The sequence below is a fragment of the Dromaius novaehollandiae genome, chromosome 5 (genome assembly GCF_036370855.1).
Source record: "Dromaius novaehollandiae isolate bDroNov1 chromosome 5, bDroNov1.hap1, whole genome shotgun sequence".
In the NCBI taxonomy this organism is placed as follows: domain Eukaryota; kingdom Metazoa; phylum Chordata; class Aves; order Casuariiformes; family Dromaiidae; genus Dromaius; species Dromaius novaehollandiae.
The window spans coordinates 48847990-48868946 of NC_088102.1; the positions used below are offsets into that span (position 1 = coordinate 48847990).

Below are 20957 nucleotides of genomic sequence, written 5' to 3' on the forward strand. Positions count from 1 at the left end.
TTTAATTTTTATTGGAAATGTTATGAAAAGGATTCATGCATTTCTAATTTCTAATTTTTACCTATCTAATATTCTGTAAATGATACACAATATTTTTATGGCTTCCTAAGAAATCCCTGGAATATTTAAAAGGACAAGAAAGGACATTCATTTCAAACACTATAACATAAAAACAATACATTATAATGTTTAGACAATGTTTTATGTATTTTATTTTTGTTTGTTTATAATTCTAATATTTTTAATGCTAGAAAGTGTGTTTTCCTAACCAGTAATTTCAATTAAAAATAGTGTTTGGAAGCACTCCAAAATTGTTTATATTTCATTGGAAGTTGTTAAACAGATACTGTGTTCCACCTTAATGACAGAAGGATTGTATTTGTTGATGTAGTGGGCCTTTAAAAAATATATATATAAATATATATTTGGGTGCACAAGTAGTCCTAATAAGATTGAGGTAATGAAGGACACGTAACGGTAATAATGTAAAATTTGCAACTTTTCTGATTCAGAGCTGGAGGCAAAAATCCAACCTAATAGCTTTTTAAACAAGATAAATGATTTCTTAGACAGGGCTAATGCAGATATTTAATGTACTTAAATTTAACTAAGGCATAGGAATTCTTATTTAGGATAGAAATGTTAGGGATTGCCAATAAAAATGTAAAGAGTATAAGAAAGCAGCTAAAATAAAAATTATAATAGGTGATATTGAAAAGAGAATTATCAGAATCGAGAGAGTGGCTTTATTTTCCTTACAGATCCCTCTTGGAACTAGTTCTGCTTTATGCATTCAAAAGTGATGTAGGGGTAGGAAGGGAGTGTGAACTTGTGGCTGGGTGAGGGACACGATGGCGAGAGCTATCAGCAGGCAGAGGACAGTATCAGGACAGAATCAGTCCACAGGGAAGGCTGGGGGGTGCTCTTGTTCTGAGTAAGAGCTTGAGACTGAAATCCTGTCTTAAAGTCAGGCATGCAGAGACCCCTAGGAGCTGAGCAATAGACTGGGGCCTTACCAGTCAGAGATGGTGGAAATCGGAGCGCCGTGGTCAGTTAGAGAATGACTATCTGCCGTCAGCATGCGGCAGCTGGGAAATGACAAATGAGATTCTAGGAGGCATTAAGTATTATTAGTCTAGAGAAATATTAGCATCATTGTATACAACAAAATATGTAATTTGACATATCGTATACTTTTTTAGGAATAAAATTTAATGCTCAGAGAACAGAGAGGTAAAGGATTATATCTTTCTGTATGGTGCAGTTCAAAGGACATGAAAGAGCATGGCCTGCCTAACGTAGTCAAACTGAAGCTGAGAGGAGATGGAGTGATTTTCTATAAATATATTTTAACAGTAAATATCATGGAGGGGAAAATTGTTTCGGTTAAAGGATAAGTTTAAAACTATATATATATTTATTAACTGGCCATAAATAATTTTGGAGTGGGTGTGAAAAGGAGGTCTCCCATAATCTGTGAAGTGAGGCTCTAAAATAATTTTTCAAACAGTGTAGTGGAGTCAAGGAATCTAAACAGTTTTAAGCTGAGGCTTGTCATAAACCTATGAAAGGGGTTATATAAATACACACAAAAATTCCTGGATATTAGAAGTTAAGGGTGAACATGATTATACTCATATCTGCGGTATGAGCCTATCTAAGGCTATTGGAAGGAGTCTGGGTAGCACCTAATTTGCACTTTTGTTTGTGTTAATCCCAAGCTTCACAGCTTCCTTGGTCATTTGCTGAGGCTGGAGAGTTTTTTCTCTTCTTCCTTGTCTTCTCCAGTTGCAGAATTCAGTTTTTAAATGACTAGGGCTAGAACCCAAAGAGAGAGAAGATGGTAGCAAGGTGCACTGGAATTAAATTCTAAGTGGCTGGTTTGTATAACTTGCTCAGGTGTTTAGGGTTAAGTTGTTCATCATTTAAGATCAGAAGGAAATTTAATGTCCTCAGATCAAGTTAGTATAGATCATTGGCTATCTTCTTTCATTTTGTTTTGTTTTGTTTTGTTTTCTCTTCGTTCCATGTAGGAAGGGGGATAGATCCATTTCCAAGGATGATCTAGGAACTGTATTTAAGGAATTCCTACTTTTGGAATGTATGATATTACCATCATCTTTGATCTCTTCTCTTTCTGTGGCACATTATAGTTGTGGAATTTGGTCTCTCAGTGTGGGTCTTAAATTCACAGTGGTGTTGGTGGTGTTTGAGAATATGTTATAAGTCCTATGTACCTTCTAAATTGGACATCTGTTTCAGAGTATTCATCTGCTCTTGAAGAGACTTTACAGTGTGATCCAGGTGGTCTTTCCAGTCCTATGTTCCTGTTGAAAAGATCATTTTCCCCAAAACACACAAATACAAATCATAGAAATACATAGGCTGCAGTGGAAACAGGGATAAAATCAGATCTCTAGACAGAGTAAGCATTATCGAGGTAATTGCAGGGAGAAGTCTCCCTGTAAAAGGGGAGACCGTGCCGCAATTCATAGCCAACGTGTTAATTAGCGGCAGACATGGAGATCCTCGCTGAATATAGGCTCCCATTGTATTTTATTAATGAGCATTGCCAGATAGGAGTCTTATCTTTGCTTAAAACCTGGAAAATGATTTTTCATCTCTTTACATAAAAACATTAATAGGCTGTAAAGAAAAGCACAGGTTAGGATAGTGAGCACAGTAAAATGAGACAAGGAAAGCAAAGGAGTTCCGCTTTCTGAGCCCTCAGGTAGGATCCTCCCATTATTCTTAGGGTGACATAAACCCACCATAAGTTAACCAAGTAACCAAGAGTTACATGAATTAACTACACAGAGTGATGCCAGATAAGAGCAGGCAAGTAACAAGTTGTTCTGAAGCCTTGACTGAAGAAAATCAGAAAGAAACATATCTTTCCAGGAAGAACAAAAATGGACTTGGTTTTCAAGAAGGGCCTGATGAAACAAAATAACAACAAAAATATAGAAGCAAAAAAGCAAAATAAAAGACAAAACATACACTTCGCTCAGGCTAAAAAACACTGTTTTATGTCAGGATGATTTGATGCTTTAAAAACACTGACAGATAATTTTTAGATCAGGAATGCTTCTTCAAAACAAAAATAAAATTGAATTTTATCAAGTTTTATTTTGGAAAGACCAAAATGTTTTTACCGATATCTAATTTTAAACATTTTGAAACAAAGACTTCATTGTATTGGGGATACTAATTTTTTAACTGATTCTTTTCATGAATTTGGAACCCAGTTTGCAAATATATCCCTCAAATATTTTTATCCAGATATTTTACTGATTAATAAACTGCAAAATGCAATGGCTTATAGCTTCTATTAAGCCATGAATAAAACTGCCCTATAGATAAGAATGTTATTATTTGCCTCTTTGTCAGTGTCCTAGCAGATAAAGGTTCAAAAAGAGGACAATCCTGCATTTTCTACAATGTAAAGCTTTTGTGCAAGACAAAAGAAAGAGGAAAAATTACTCTTCTCCTTATTGTTTTTCTTCCAAAAAGTAAGTTTGTGTTCAATAAGCTAAAGCTGCTGATTTTGCCTTTGTATCTGTCATGTTTTACTTTTCATACTAAATGTATCTGTGGATTGTGTGTATGTCATCATACATGTGGAAATATTGCATGTATTGATACATACTTACTGCATACTTTGACATGTATTGGACAAGAATACTGAACACACCATGGGCAAATTCAGCTTCTGCACAATGGTGTGGTTTTCCTTTCTAACTGCAGGTGGGGTGTGTGGACCCTGTATATAATGTGTATGTGTCTCTGCTGGCCTGCCATAAGGGAAAGTTGTGTGCATGTGTATGTGTGTATAGAGGGAGAAGGTAAATATGATGAAGGTTCATGTTGGTCCATGATATAATCCATGGATGTTTTGGCCAACAACATCTCATTAAAAAAAATCTTTTGTTTACTGATAGTGCAAAATCTGTTTCTCCAGTTCAAGTGCAGATATAGTTGAAAGACTTTTTAACTGGAGAAGTTGGGTGAATATATTCTGATGTATGAAATCTTGCCAAAGTCTTCAAGACACAATTGAGATGATTATAAATGTTACTTTAGCATTGTGTTTCTGTAAGCCAGGGACTCCCTTAAAAAACAAAATACATTTTGAAGTGAGGATTAAGTTCTCTTAGTGATACATGTTTTCTTCTTTATGGGTTATTTCATTACTATATGTATTGATGTTCTTGTATTCAAAGGCCAAATAGATCCCTTGTAAAATAAATGAAAACAAGCATTTAAAAGAGATCGAAAAGAAGCCAGAAACCTGCTACATATGCAAAAAATTAGCTCACAGGAATGTCTTAGGGCAGTGATTTAGCACAGGAATAGCCAGACCACCTTAGCAGGGATTCATGTAAATCACTGAGAAGCAGTCAATTGTGTCAAAAAAGCTTTCTTTTCCCAGTGTAGGATTGTCTCCTCAGTATATGCAGACCCATGACCTGCTGAAGGAAGTTTCCACAGTGTTAATTCTTCACCGGGAGAAAGGCAATTGGATGAAGACCCAGGACATTCTCCCCCTGTTTTATTTGTACATTTAAAATAATAACTGTGTAGGCCCAGTCTAAAGAGACCTACTTGGAGGGCAGCACTTTGGTACACCAGAAGTTTACTTTCAGCCACCAGAAACAACCTCCCCTGCAAAACTGCCAAGCTTCACCAAAGCTATTGTTCTCTCAAAACATGTCTCTCTCCACTTTGTGTTCCCAGTACCCACTCATCCCAGTGGACAGAAGAGATGGTAACTGTGCTAATGGGGCTCTTACGCAGAATTTACGTATATAAACAGCTGCAGCTGCTTGTACCTGCTTGTATAGTGCATAATCTAGTCGCTTATAGTTGCCGATCTGATTCATGTACCAGATTCTTACCCTTACAGGTTCCTTTCTCCTAAAAATTATTCCTGCTCAGAGGGAAAAGATGCATCTAATGGGCAAATATGAAATTATGAAGCTCTTAATAAAGCCTATACCTGGCAACCAAAAGTGCCTGTAGTAACGTAACATTGGTTTATTGCTATTTCACAGATGAAATACTCTGTACACTATCTCAATCCACCTTAGACTGTGATTTTATAGGATACTATAATCCAGGAGGCAGCAGCTGGTTTGGTGTACAAGCATTTCCAAGAGGCTCTGAGAGGGTCATGGAAGGAGTGAGAATTGCCTGGGGTAAAAATTGTACTCCAACTGGAGGGTGTCCTAGGCAGCTGAAGTAGCCTTAAGTGGACAGGAGACCTAAAATATAAGTAATATGCTCAGAAAAGCTTCAGATGAGAATTTAGCGTTGAAACCCTAAGGATGGTAATCAGGGAGGGAGGGGTAGGAGTATGAAGGAAGGAAGTGTTAGCAGAATGTTGCAATCAGAATTAGTCTGTGGGTTACTGGAGAAGAGAAAGGAGTCTGCATGTCTCTGTAGGTGGGGTGGAGTGGAGGGAGGGCTTCAGTCTGAATGAATGGTGATCTGTTTGGCTGCAATGCTTTTGGATTCTACTATCACTGTTTTCATTTAACTTTTTACTTAAAATACGCAGAGCATTCATCTTCGTCCCACTTAATGTGAAAAATCAGCTTACTGAAATTTTGTAAAGGATATAAAGAGCACCAAGTTTATAAATATTTAAATGTAAGGAATGTGATGGACCATTAGGTGGCAGTGCTAGGTGGCATTTACAAGTGGAAGTGTGGTGAAGATAGGAATCAAAGTGCTTTCGCAACTGTACTACAATTTTTTGGTCTTGTATATGCTTTTGCTTGTTTTTCTCTACTTTGGGAATTTAAAGCTGCACAAAATCTAGTCTATTCAGGACTCTGAGTTGCTTTGAGGCAGTCATACTGTATGTATGATATTTTTGCAAGATTGTAAAATCTCACAGTCTTGAAAATCTTGTGATATTTATTGGTTTTCTGTAGCATCACAGTCATAGAAATGAATCTAAGAGTCTTCCATTTATAACAAATATCTAGCACTTAGGGCTGTATAGCAAAAATCTGCAAATATATATGAAATGTACCCTAAAGTGCAGAAAACAGTAGATAGATAGATTAAAAAAAAAAAAAAAAAAAAGACATCCCCCAGTCACACAACAACAAATCATTATTTTCTAGAATTTCCTGATTTCAGGTGACTGACCTTTATTATTTGGAGCTGGTCTTGAAATTAGTATAGGTAAAATCATTTTTGGTTTTTAGTTTGAACTCTCCTTTAGGTCATCCTCAAAATTTAGAAGCAACCAAATAATGTATTCTCTCTTTATGTTTTATCTTCAAAGTACAATGGGAGAGCATTTTGAAATATAACAAAGATAAAGTGGATTTCCCTGCAGTAGAACAAAGATCCATTGAATCAGTATAATCTCAGGGTTTGAATATAAGATGACTTGGCTTTTCCTGGGATGCATGCTTTTCTTAGCAATACCTACAGATCTACCCAGTGTACTTAAGACATAGCTTGTGTGTGTATACATAGAAGTGTAAAAATTACATATGCAAATGCGTGTGTGCGTATGGATGAATGTGTCCTCCTATTCTGCTCTATTGCGATCTTAAATTGCTAATGCTCTGCAGAAGGAATTGGGCCTTCCCAGATGTTCACGTTTTTGTAGCATATGGTATTAAAGATGATTAGGTGCTACAGTATTTGGACAAATAAATATTGATTTCAGTTTTTCATTATTGGTGAGTATTTTCATTGGTGGTTTTGAAGTGCCAATTGGTTGGGTTGAGCTTAGAAGGTAGGACATTCACCTCTGTTAACTGCTTAAGAATTCACATGTATTTCCAGTCCTTTAAATGAGGTATTTTGGGTGGGTTTTTTGTTTTTCAGATAAATACAGACCATTGTTTACTCAATACTAGCTGCTTGGTTCCTAAATATAGTTGGGACTGAGAGGTTTACAGTATATATTAATAAACTAATATAATAAGTATATATCAGCCTTTTAAAGTTTAAGGTGAACCAGCGTTTTTGCATAAGTGTATTCATGTGCGTCTCTCCCTTCATACAGACACATATTCTTCCCTGAGCACATTTTCAAAATCTACTTTATAATTTTTCCTTCAATTTTTCAGCAGAGCAGTTGCACAGTAATGAATGGAAACCATATGTGATGCTACATTGTTCTTGCCCAAAAGACATTTGGAAAAGCACCTTTGCCCCAAAGGAGCACTGTAATGCTGATTGTGAATGACACGGAATCGAGTGAAGGGCAGCAATTTAAGTACATAATATATCAAAGTGTACCTTTGGAGAAGACTGAAGTATTCTGACTTTTTAGTGAGCAATAGTTTGTGATCAGGCAAAGAGGAGAGAAAGGAATGAAACTAGTAGAATCCATAGGTCGTAGACCCCCCTGGTGGTATTCCGCACATGTGGGGCTGCGATCAGCTGGGTTTTCAGGGTCTATAGAAGAGCTGCTGAACAAAATACAAGGTCCAGGGGAGGAAATCGTAGCCTGCAGTAACTGCCATGAATAGTCGTATGTAAAATATCCAACTGCATTGAGGGAAAAGGGCTTGGAAAGGGAGTTACTGTGGAGATGCCTGGGCAAGGAAAAATCCAGTGACATGAAGCCTACTGATAACATTTTTACAGCCTTCTGTTTCACAATAACTGTATTTCATCACAATTCCCCAGTTTAGCTTTGTTTTCAGAGGATCAGCAGTTGTGTGAACTTATATGGAAATCACAGTTGGAGCCTCCCTCTAGAAATAATTTCATCACTCTGACTAATTGCATATTTCTTGTTTTTTACTGTTTTTTTGTCTGAGGGCAGGGTTCATGATTTAAATGTTAACAAATCACCTTTAGTTATACACCAGGCTGAAACATTCAGTTTTTGGAATGGAGGTGTAACTAAAATTTGCAATAATGCGAATTAACTGGACATAAAGAAATACTTTCCTAATCTTTCTTTACATCACAGTCAATGTAATAAAACAACCATTAAACATATTGAGTCATTCCGGACTCCTTAGTGTTACCTGTTATACTTTGTGTCTTGGTTAACATTAATCAGGATAACTTTTTAAAGTTAAAAATGTTAATTGAACTCACTATGTCTCCTGGTTCATTAATGTCATCAGTGGTGTCATTTAGAAGAAAATGCCTGATCAAACAGTAGTGCTTCAATCATGAAAGGCTGTGATAGCGGGAGCATTAGACCTCGCGTGATCCAAGGCCTCTCTCAATTGTTAGCGTCCCATTTTCTAAATGGGACATCTCATTGTCTGTCTTGGTTCATTTCAGACAAGCCAAATAACCCCATACTTTCATATAGAACCTTTTAAGCCTGGAGGGCACTTAAAGGCTATATGTAGGGCACTTATTATTTTACCTTCAAGAATGCATGCACCTCTAGGCTGGAACAAAGTGGAACAATTAAAGGCTCAACATTTCCTGCTCTTATTAGATGACAGTGGCTCTTTAGGTTGCTTCTATAATGAGAAAGCAAATGCTGCAATCTGTTCTAAAAGCCACCCCAAAGTTATGCCAATACTGGAAGCTGCAGGGTTGGCATCTCTAGGGAGTTTGAAGCAAAATAACTATTTGTTTTCTTATTGCATCTTTCAACTGAGGACCTTCTAATAATTTCTAATCATTAATAAAATTGACTTCACAAGCCTATCAGGAAAGATGTATTTTTGGCTTATCTTTGAGTTTTCCCTGTGTTTATCCAACAAAAAAATCTGAGAAATATCAGACATTATATTTAAATTATATATGGCTATAGGGTAATTCTGGACATTTTCGAAGTTAGCTGCTGTGTCCTGTTTTTTAAATGCACATATGTGATTGTCCAGCACTTGTGATAGATGGTGGAACATGATCCAGAAGTGCTGATTCCCAGCTCCCTCTTGAAAAGATGGGTTCACATTCGCCAGCTTCTGTGTTAATCCTATAGTGAGCACTCTATGTTAATCACGTAGTGAGCAATCTAAGGCTTAAAAGAAAGCCTCAGATTCTGTTGTCATTATAATGAGTATAACATTACAATTAAACAAAGTCGTCTTATGAATTTATTATTAGTGGGGTACAGAGGGAAAAGCAGCTCCTTTCTGTGTGGTTTATGTGGTTAACCCATAATTTCAGCAATTAGAGGTTAAACTCTTTCTCTGTGACACTGTCTTGGTTTTATTTCCATTCTTCATCCTTTTGTATTCCTCCTCCCTCCCCCTCGTCAATGCTACTCATGCAGATTAATACACCCTAGAGGAAACTAGACTGATCTTTTCTGAACTGTCCCAGCTCAATTTCAAATCCCAGCCTCACTGGGCATCCTGTGATTTATACTCACAGGCACTACAGCTGCTGGAGGATCAATTTGGTTGCAGAGTCTTTTGAGACATATGCAAAACCTTCTTTTATGTGTGATTTATATCATTTGAGGCAGATAAACAACTGATAATCTTCCTGAGACTAGACCAGCTGCATTTGTACTCCAGTGATGGATCGCAATTTGAAATTTATTCCTTTGCTAACACTTACCTTACCCTCCACCATTCTTTCTAGTTTTATTGCCTGTTATGGAAAACTGCAGTCTTCTTTATATCATTAGAAGAAATAGTTCGCATCAAAACCTGACTCTGCTAGTACTGCTGGAGTGAGTGATATTTGATTCCATTATAACACCAGCTAGCTCATCTAGGTGGGGTATGTAACTCAGCTGTTATCTTCTCAGGGGCTTGAAAGTTAGTAAACTATAAATGAGCCCTGCCATGGAACCTTTATATTAATAGTAAGTTCAATAACTTTCAGAAGTCTGAAATTAATTATCGTGGCTTTTTTCTGCATATAGAACAGAACTACAAAAAATATGGTAATGATTTGTCTCTATCATGCTTATTCTGTATTGAGATATGCTTATACATTAGGAATCTATTTGTGAACAATCTATGAATTCTGTTTGAGACAATATGTTCAATCCACTGTTAAAATTTTGCCATATTCTTGCCCCTCTGGTGTTCAGAAGATGAAAAGCAGATTCCGTAGACTGGAGACAGGAAAAACCTTTGAAGGCTGTCAACACCTGAAGAGCCATTGCCTAAATGGAACAATGGTAAGCGAAACTATCTTTATCCAGCCCAAATGCAGAGAATTACTGTTTTAAGGAGTAAGAGAAACTTCCAAAAAAGGCAAAGAGACATGGAGCTGTTGATGTAGGAATCTAAAAATCCAACAGTGAAGGATGGCTGAGCTGGGCGATAGACCAGTACAGAATGCAAAGAAAGAAAAGGGAGGGAAGGAGATGGTTGAGGGTAGGGTTAACCACAGTTAAAATGGCAGACTGCAAAAACTGGGGAAGACTTCCCAGTCAGAAAATCTGTGAATGAAATTGCAAGGATGGGTATCAAAATACTATAGATAGCTAAAGGGCAGTAAGGAATTTGAGGCAAGGAATCATATCTAAGAAATTAGTATTTTATCTAGATGAGTACAGTGCTTGCCCCTCCTTGTGTGTTTTAAAGGTTAAAATTGCACAGTTTTAGAAATTCTTTACAAAATCTATCCCTCTTTTCTTAAACTATCATTTGTCCCTGAAAGTTTATACTGCTGTAAACCAGTGACCATGAGTCTAGAAATCAGGGAAGGGCAGTTGTTAAAACTAGTGGCTTCTGCTGGTTCATCTTTTAGACTACCATCATCATTTGTGGTTGGGAATGTCTGTAGATTGAAATTGAAACTATTTCATGAAATCACCTTGAACTCAATGAACTTTCAAGAGATTGCAGCCAGACTTTGTGAGTTTACTCAGCGACTGTGTTTCCTGGCTGTGCAGTTCTGGTGCCGGTTGCATGTGTCCTCCCAGGTGTGTGACAGGGAGGAACTATTGCACTAGAAGGGGAAGTCATGCAGCTGTTCAGGAGTTTTGGGCTCATCTCTGTTTCTTGGCTAAAATCATAGATGAAGCTGGATGAAGTTTTCTACTTCAGTTAAGATCTTCTTGGGAATTTAAGAAAACTGTTGTGCTTCAGAAATAAAATTCTTTTCTAAATTATTATTCCTTTGGTTTTTTGGCTAGTTGGATCCAAGTATAGCAGCCTAAAGTGTATCGAACAGGAGTGTGATTTATAATGAAAAGGAAAGGAAGAAAGTTAAATGAGATGGCATTGCTAATAACTTTGATCCAGTAATTTTTGGTCAAGAACAGTAATCATGACGTACAGATGGAATTCCAATTTCTGAAATGATTACTGTGCCTTTGAAAATTTCCTGTTCATTGCTGTGAGGTTAAGTATCTGTCTAACACCTGCCTGAAAATATTTTGTAGGCTTTTCTTTCTGTTTTTTTTTTTTCCTTTTTTAAGGCTCGATCCAACCTCTGTTAAAAGCAATAGCACTTCTGCTCAGAGAGTGTGATGTGGCCTCTGAAACATCTTGTGCATTTTATCCCAGCTGCCTTTCTTCTACTTATGAATTGATTCTTGAATAATACTTTGGGCTCTCTTTCAGGAAAGATGCTACATAAGTGTATACTAATTAACATAAGGCATTTTTTTTCACATTGTAAATTGTTTAAGTGCAAGCTGGTCTGCAAATGTTTCTACAGCTGTTAATACATTTTTCCTGACTTTTCAGAGTTGTTACCAGGAATACTGTGAATAAATTCGTGGCAAAATTAATAGAACTTTAGACTTATCTACATGTGAACAGGTCCATTGATTTCCTACTGGGTGTGAATTAGGTAGCATGCTGTTGCATATCAGTGACATAACGTTTTTATCCATTTATACATTTTTAAGCCCCATTCTTCCTACCTAAAAAGGAAATTAAGCCTGAAAATAGTGAAAAAATATATTCTGGTTTCAAGGCCCTTCTTTCATCTGCCTTTTTCAGCCATCATCTTCAAATCATGTGAAAGCTGCCCTTTTCATACTGAAGTATGATAAGTAGGTATTTAATGAAGGCTTACAAAAAAATTTTACCAGCTTGCAATAATATCAGCAAAACATTAGTGTGCCAGTATCTAGCGCATTTAGTAGCGCAGTAGATGCTTTATATGGATGTCAGTAGCAGTCATTCAGCATGCGGACCGACTTGGTGGAGAAAAGAATGCAGCCATGTTCCTAATGTTATACGTTCAATCAATAACGTACTATCTGCGTTCAGTGGGACACACTGTAGTTTTCAGAACTGAAGTAGATGTAAAGTTTGCGTGTACCTGATACTGAAGCAGCTGTGTTCTGAAACAACATATGGAGTACATTGAGCATCAAAGCTGCTGTGCTGTGCTTAATCTGGCAGTCAGGAAGAGGCTTTGCAGTAGTGGTAATTGTTTGCCATAAACACAGATATATGTGGTTTGCATTTCACAAAACCATGGAGAGTAAAACTTTACACTGACATCCTAACCTTTACGATTCTTAGCTGCTCTCTTGGTGTCTAAGCAGGAATCAAATCTGACTTTCAATAATAGCTTTACAGTTCTATTTCTTGGTGAGTTTTGCTTGGCATCTCCAGCTAATAGCAATTTTAAAGAACATAGTTTCCTGGTTTTAACAGTTGTCTGCCCTGTGAGGAGTGACTTTTTTTCCCTCTGCCAGTGTCTGGAGGAGCGGCACTGAAGTAGACTTAGCTGTGTGTTCCTTTGGGCTTATCCTTCAAGAAATGCTTAATGTAAATCTTGCAGCTCCTTATGCACTTAGTACATTCTGTCTGCTAGCATTAAATGATAATGTAAATAAGGCAAGCTTGTTTGGGAAGTGAGGTTTAGAAATTTCAAATTACTTTTTTTTCCCAAGCATTACAAACATTAATTAATATTCATCCATCTGTCTCCTTGCACTTCCTGCTTCTCTACTTATGCAAATAAGCCTGTCAGTGAGTGAGGAGGCTGGCAGGCCATTAAGGGCCCCTTTGTGCAAATGCCTTGCAAAAAACATAGACTTTTTGTTTCTTGTAGTTAGGAGGCTGGCTCTGACAAAGCTTAACTCCAAGTATGGAAACATCAATAAAATCTAATGCGGGTTCTTTGTAGCTGTCTATCTTTAGCGTTTATGGGAGATGTGCCAGGAAAATATGAGGTGTATTTCTGCAATGGTCTGGATCGTGAAATGAGCTGAGGAGCTGATTAAAAGGCAGACCAAGCAGGCTGTTGCTGAGGTTAACACAGAATCAAGGCCACTTTGTTAGGACATTTTGCAGCCACATCCAGGCACAGGCAGACTTTACCTGGGAGCTGCTTAAGCCTGAGGACTTTAAACCTCCCTGGTCTCAACCCCCTTGGTTCAGGCCTTTCTGCTTTGTAGGTAGAGAAGTACATGGGAGGAGGGGAGAGTAAGCTAATGGTTGAAGTTAGTGACTGGGAGTCTACATATGCTTTGCTGAATCCTAATACAATCCCTGACTTGCCATATGGCCTAGTTTCTCTAAATAATATCAGCATGTATTCCTCACACTGTGACCTAGAAAGGTGTTATGAATGCTGTCGCAAAAATGAGGAAAAGAGACACCAACAGACTGAAGTCTGCATCCACAAAGGGAAATCCCTGACTCTCAGAATGCCCCCCCGGTCAGGCATCTGAACTGTAGGGTACTTATATATGCAATACCTGGAGACCGACCATAGTTATGACTACAGTAACTATGAGACAGGAACTATAAAAGCCTGCCAGTATGAAAACAGTATAAACTGGAAATCAGTTGTTCCTTTTACAAACTGAAGGATGGCTCTTTTGTTTCTTTGAAAAGGCAGGAGGAGGAAGAAGAACCGACCCAGATCTCCTACATGCCAAGAGGAACAGCTCCTCTTCCAGACAAAAGTTAGTCTGAAAGAGGTGAATATAACTGTATTTTCTTTTGACCTTAATTCTGTAGGTATTCGCTGGGTGTACTCTGAGCATTTGCTTACTATTTTAAGCCTCAGAGTTGGTATGCTGAAGAAAATACCTCATCTGTGCACCTCAGGTTTTGGCATGAAAGAAAGAAAAATTGCCAGAGTTCTGACATAATAGAAACAATACTCAGTATTTGTAGAATCACTGATGGTATCCACAGGACTTTACTGGTGAAAACTCTAGTACCTGCACACATGATATGGGAACTTTGACTAACCTTTTACTCTCTGACTTGGCTTTCTATATTGAGCAGAAATCTGAGTCCAGGTATCCTAAATCCAAGAAAAAACCTCAGCACTATACAACATTTTCAGCCAATTGTTTTTCAAAAGCAAGTGCCTTCACTTCACAGTATTTCAGTTCTCCTATTTGTCAAGTGAGGATAAAAATGCCCTTTCATTTCAGAGGAAGCACTGTGAGGCCTGATTAGGCTCACAAAATGTTTTGAGAAATCCTTGGATAAGCAGTAAAGACCACTAAAGGGGATTTTTCCTGGTTCCCCAATGTATCTTCATCTACAGAATACCAGCTTCAGGTTTTCTTTCAACAAGAAACTAGGAATCTTTTTTTTCTATTTCCAAGGCTCAGGCTTTGTCTTTAATTGCCTTAATCTTCTTGTGTGTGCACAGAATTGCCTAGGCCCTGTTGTACTTTTTGATTTCTAAACTTAGGTAGAAACTTTTTGTACTTCCGTGTTTTCTATAAAATGTTTCCTTTTAATAAACACTTATACAGGGAAGTAGGTGGATGCATAAGATGAATTAATTTCTGGTTAAGGTTGAAAATTAGAAGAGCTATACATTATTTTTTATGTCAAAATTTGTTCTGATACCTTATAGGTAAGCAAAGGCACGTAAATAAATAAATACAAGATTTCACACTGGATCAAACCTATGATCAAGCTAGTGTGCTAATCTCTGATTGTGCCCATTCCCAGAAGTAAATCATAATGGAATAAACTTTTTAGCTTCTCTCATTTCCTAGTTGATCTCTGCCTTGGAGTTTGAGGTTTTGTATCTCTCAAAAATTATCTTATTTCACATGTTCTCATTAACCCTATGAATGTCTAATGAATTCACCTAAGCTTTTGTTTTCTGTGCTATTTTAGCACAGCTAGAACTATAGATTAAAGCTGCTTCATGTTGCAAATTAAAAAAAACTTGCTAAAAAAATTACCTTTGGATGTAATTGAATATTGCACTGATTGTGTACTGTGAGTTGTAAGGATAAGTACAGGCATGTCAATACCTTCACTGCTGTTTCAAGAAACTCCAGAGAGCTGCCCCAGCGAGCGCAGTGCAGGCTGGACTGTCTCTTTTACATTGGCAGAATGTCTGTGTAGTTACTACAGATCATTAGATCACCTCCAAAGCAGTAGACATACACTGAGCAACTTCAGCTAGATGCAGCAGAGGAGCAAGCAGATGATTATAATTTAAATGATTATAAGTGGCCCACCCACACCAGCAGGTGATCAAGAACATCCATAACAGGGCTGTGAATGCACAAATAGGCTCTAATAGCCCTGACCAGCCTCATCTGGGGCCTCCCCACTGCCCATGGGCCCAGGAGCCCCATATTACTTCAGCCAGGGTTGTCACGGCTGGCCTGAGCTATGTTGTAGGAGTACCACCACTGCAACAGCTATGCCTCTGCCTCACCATGGACATTGATAGCTGACCTGTAATTAGTTTTTTAAAATATCTTTTCAGTTAAAAATGCTGACTTGCCTGTGCACCTGCTCTTGTCCTTTCCTGTCTTGTGGAGTAGAAGTTTCATGTAGTTGCCTATAGTTTTCATGACTGCTGGGTCACCAAGCAGAAATAACAGACCCTTCACTGTGCTGTATTCTGCAGGGCTGCAGTTTGTTAACGTGCAAGTCTACCACTGTGGGGGTCCAGGAGAAAACTTGCAGGTGCTTGAGTAAGGGATAAGTATGGATTAAATGCAGATTGTAACTCACTGTCATGCTTTTTGCTATTTTCCATGTGCTTCTGTGCACTGAGTTTGTCTGCCTTATGGAGTGCTTTAGTGTGGACACAGGATCTACTTACCCCACCAGTAGAGAGGAGAACAGCCAAGGCCAAATACTATGTTCAAATATTGCTGGTCTTATGCAAGTATGTCCAAGCTGGCAAGTTAATCCTTATTCAGGGCTGGAGAATGTTGAGAAGTGGTTCCTGGATCTAGTTACTAGAAAGATTGTCCTCCTCATCCCTACCCCTGCATAAGGCCTATGCTGGTCATTGCCAAATCACAGTCTGGTAGGTGGCCCAGGGAGAGAAATCTTGTGGGTAAAAGACACCCCAAGATTTTGCTTAATCTCCCTAGAAGTGTATGAATTTTTTGGCAGAGTTGCAAAACTTAGTTACTGCTTGTTGGAAGGACTTAGTATGGTTTTCTTGCTCTTGTCAGAGGTATTCTCTTGGTCAGACCCTTGGACATTCTGCAGACAGGACATATTTCATTCTCTTTTGTGTTGGAAGTACATTATATGGCTATCAGATGAGTTGAGACCGCTTTGCTCCTGGTAGAAGGTTTCTAATGGGCAGTATGGTATAGCCTTAAAGAATACAGGGCACTGCTCCTGGTAATGGCTGTTGTCTTCTTTGACCATCACAATGACTGTTGTCAACAGATTTTCTGATGCTAGAAAAGCAGACTTTGGTTAAAGATGTACCTGTGTATGAAGCCTCTCTAAAATGAGAGAAGAGCAGAAGATTCCTCGGTTTTCCCATTGCTGTTCTTGCTGAGATGCAACTGCTGTCTCCACTTGGTCAGACAGTACAGTTCAAAACTGTCTATAATGCTTTCATATCTGAGTTTCTGCATAAGAGATAAGACTCTTTGTGGTGAGATTATCATTGAGAATTCCTTTATAATTTGGTGTAGATGAAGATAGTCTATGCCTTCTGTTATGCTCAAGATGGAGTTTGGAAGGGTGGCTTAGTGGTTGCAGTATCATTAAAAGATATAGCATAATGCCTCCTGAAGGTGATAGAATGGTAGAGGAGGCAACAGTGACTTTCTTCAGACTGTGATGTGCTAATTCAGTACGTTTTGTCTATGTGTGTGGGGGTTTTTTTTGTTTTTTTTTTTTCCTTTCCCCATGCTTTATGGAGGGAGGAGCAGGGCAATGGCTCTTGTCCCTCCTTTTTCAAATAAGTTGTGTTAAAAAGCTTCTGAAGCTCCTCTGATACAGCCAATATCTAGGTGACATAATCCATTTTAAAATAATCAATGACACCATCAGAAGAGCATACTATTGACATTAAAGGATAAGTACTCCACATACTGACCTTCACTGAAATGAATAAATTCAACAATTAAGAGAAATTATGTATCTGAAAGCAGCTTGGACACGCACAGAGAAATTAGTTTTTTGCTTCTTCATCACCCAAATACTTTTTTGCTCATGAGGAGGGTAAATGGCATGGTAATAATACGTTTGAGAGAGCAGGAGCTCTAAGTTGAAAGAAAAGTGTATTACCCATTACCATTTCTGTTTATTACACTTATTTTTAGCAGCTGGAATGTTCCCTTAGGTGATATCAGAGGAAGACAAAGGAGAACGTTAAGACTGGAACATGCTTAGCAAAATGGTGCTGCACATCTTGGAACTCACAGCTTTAGTTTCTACAGCACCACTTTGCTTCACAGCTTATAGTCCATAATGTTGGATGTTGTTAATGACATGAGTCATTAAAATAATCTCTTCCTTTTGCTAGCTAGAGAATACCTCTATACGTATTTTTTCACAGTCTTTAGAGAAATTCAGCATCAGCTTTTCATGGGCTCTTATAGCCAAAATGAAACCTCTACAAGTTTCAGTTGACAAAACAGTTAAGTATTGGGTATTCAGTTAGCAGAAAAACTTGCTTTAGATGGGTGTTGCAGAGAACAGGGCCCTTAACAAGACATTTTGATAGCAATAAAAACTCTTTCAAAGTGTCAAAATGAAGGACAGATCTAGGCTTTTGAAATTTATTTGAAATGGGAGAAAGGCAGGTGAAGGAGAGTTTAATCATTGCTGAACTGAAAAGCACATTGTATACAGAAATGTCTCTGAAAGAAGTTTCCACTTGTAAACAAGCATCCTAACTCATCTCCAAAAATAGATTAGATATTTTAACATGAGATTTAGACCCACCTGACAGCTTTGCCAAAGGACCCTTAACTTTCATATCTATGGAGCGAAGAAATGTGTTGCTAGCAGAAAGCTAGCCGCCACTTTTGTCCCATCTCCACTTTCAGTCTCTGTGTAATAATGCTTTGGGGATATGTACAAAGAAAGGACACAGCTGCGATACTAATGTAATCTAGCACTTTCCAAATAAAACCAATGTCAAAAGCTGCTATGTGTTAATACCCTTGCTCCCCCAAATTAGTGGAAGTTTTAGGCATTCTTCAAGAAAGCTGGCATGCTGTATGGTATGAAGAGGCGATTGAATACACAGAGCAACTTCCAGTCAAGATGACCCAGATTAGCATCCATCTCACTGCCTGAGGTAATGGTCTTAAACTGGGGTTAAATCTGAAAAAAAAAAAAAAAAAAAAAAAAGTCTAATTCCAGATGAATCTGTTACCAGAAAATCATCCCTCTTCTCTTTGTGTTGATTTTATATTCTATATGGTTTAGGATTTTGACTTACCTGTCACAGGATTGAGAATTTGTTCCATATTTCTGACAGTAGAAAGTTCAGGCAGTATTTGAACTTAACAGGAAATGGCAACAGTAACTTGAAATTCCCCTGTTTAATGTAGTATGCCTAGAAGGAACTACCCATTGGTGGTCTGGAAACTGTATCGGGCGTGAAAGTAGATTTGAATCATAGTTACTATATTGCTCTGATTCTTATCCTGGAAGCAGCCTGCAAGGACTTATGGAGGAAGTCTACAAGTGCTAATGGGCTCATTCACTGCAACAAGTACTACAATTAGCGTGAATCCTAGTTTGTACGCTGTTCATCAATATTAAACCTTCTTGTGTTTGAGGGGGGGAAAAAAAGGTACCTATGGCTTGTGCGACAGAGTGAAAGAAAACAGTCTACATTAAAATAAAATCTCATATGGCCCACTGTTTGGAAACAGTACTCTATTACTACAATTTTTGTTAATATAAATCTAATATACCAAGTGATGTGTATTGTGGTCTTGTCTTGGCCAAAAGCTGAGTCTTAAGGCAATGGGGCTGAGCATGACGAGCCATTGCAAACAGGGCAACGCAAACAGGACCTGAGTGTAATCAGCCTTGGCCTAACAACTGATGGGAGAAGACTGCCTGCAGCTGCTGGGAGGGCGCACTGCAATGCTGCCACAGGCAGATCTGCTTGCCAGCCTCACCCAGCACCTGGCTATACAGACCTCAGGGGTGACACTGAGGGATGGATGTCAGTGCCACGTAGGAGCAGAGCGCCTGAGGTGGGAGGTTGGTGGTGGCTGGTTGGAGGGCAGTCATGTTTTCCTGGGCATGACTGTGCCCGCTCGTTGGAGTGGTAATTGGGATGGGTGCCTGTTATGGTGTATGTGAAAAGCTTTTCCTGATGTGGCATATCCCTTGCTTGGTCCACTTAAATCTTTGAATTCAGCCAGGTCATGTTGCTTGGTACACCTTTTCCCTCTGTGACACTGAGTCGTGTAAGCTGCTTATCAGTACACAGCGCTATTGTTCATGCTTTTGTATATGGGAGAGAAGAGAATTATATTTAGACAGTAGTAGCAATTATTTCATAATGCTGCCAACACATCAGTGACTGTCTAGCTGCGATCTGTGTTGATGGTGCCAAGCCAAAAAGGAAGAAGGTGAATCTTACAGTCTCTGTGAGGGTAAAACTTAGGGGCTTGAGAGCCCCTCGGGTTTAGGTTGTTCAGTTTCCTGAAAGGCTTCTGCTGTTGCTCTGTACAAGTAGGAACTGCCAGGGCTATAGCACTATGTTGAAATCTACTGAGTCTAATGCTGGCAAAAAATAATAATTAAAAAAACTAAGGAAGAATTTCTTTCATTTCTTGTCCTTTTAATTTTGTGAACGTCTGGTTATTTATTCACTTTTATAAATTGGTAGGTTACAATACAAAGTGCAGCATATTAGGGTATTCCCTCAACATGGCTGTTGCACATCTGCTGAAGAGGAAAACTTTCAGTTATAATGTTCAAGGTAAACGGCATGTTCCTAACAATGATTTCATATATAAAAGACCTTACATGATGCTAGCATGTTTGTGAGAGACCAAAAAGCTGGAAAACTTTCCTGAGGGAGGTTTGGGGTGGGGAGAAAGAAGAAAAGGTAGGAGAGAAAAAAGGAAGGGGAAAAAAAGAGAAGAAATAAGCACTGATATGTGTGAATGCATAGACGGATAAGTTATGTGCTTCCTCTGATCAAATGGAACTAAAAGTCAGGGGATCTATGTTCTGTGGGTTGTTTGTTGTTTTTATTTGCATTTTGTGGTTTTAAAGTATTCTTTATTTGTAAGTTGGATCCCTAGGATTGCAGTAGACCCTAATCACATTGACTTCTAAGACTGTCGTATGCGTCCCTGCCTGTGTATTGATTCATGTGTGTTGTTGCCAGGTGCAATGATAATGCGTGTGTCTGAAGATGCTTTTTCTTACTGATGGCTTGAGATGTCCTGGTCTTCAGTGGTAGTTTTTCATTTTCTATGAGGGATAGTTTCTCGCTGTGATCAGAGTAGATGGCAGTATTGTTGCCTGTATCTGTGTGTTTACATGGCCCTGAGTAGGAAATAAGCTAAATATCCCAAAGCACTTTTTAAAAGTTTGAATTTTCTTTTCTCCTCTTCAGGGTTTTTCAAAATATTTTGTGCAGGTAATAAGTTGGAGGGAAAAGAAATCTCTATCCCAGGATAGTCTAATAGACAGAGTACTTGCATGGTCTGTGACATGTCTAGATGAACTGGTGTCAGGGCCCTGAGGGCGTCTCCTTCCTGCAGGTTTGGCTGCCAGGGCTCAGGGCCAACTTGCTGCCCTCAGCCAGTGCAGCTGAGGGCTGCCCCCTTGCTGCTGGTGCCCTGGGGGAGAGGCTCCCCCACAGCACTGCGGGGAGGCCTCAGCCAGGGCCAGGCCCTTGCCATGGGGCCG

At 38.6% G+C, this 20957-nt stretch overlaps 1 protein-coding gene across 9 annotated transcripts in view; it reads left to right on the forward strand.

Moving 5' to 3' along the window:
- The window catches only part of LRRC4C (leucine rich repeat containing 4C), a 546204-nt gene that overhangs the window by 330900 nt on the left and 194347 nt on the right, over positions 1–20957 (forward strand). The window contains exon 6 of one of the 9 annotated variants that reach the window (XR_010389426.1): positions 9995–10079. The exons of the other annotated variants lie outside the window; for them this stretch is intronic. The gene's annotated coding sequence lies outside the window, so the exon portion shown is untranslated. Of the gene's footprint in view, positions 1–9994; positions 10080–20957 lie in introns of those variants that run through there. 9 annotated transcript variants of the gene reach the window in all.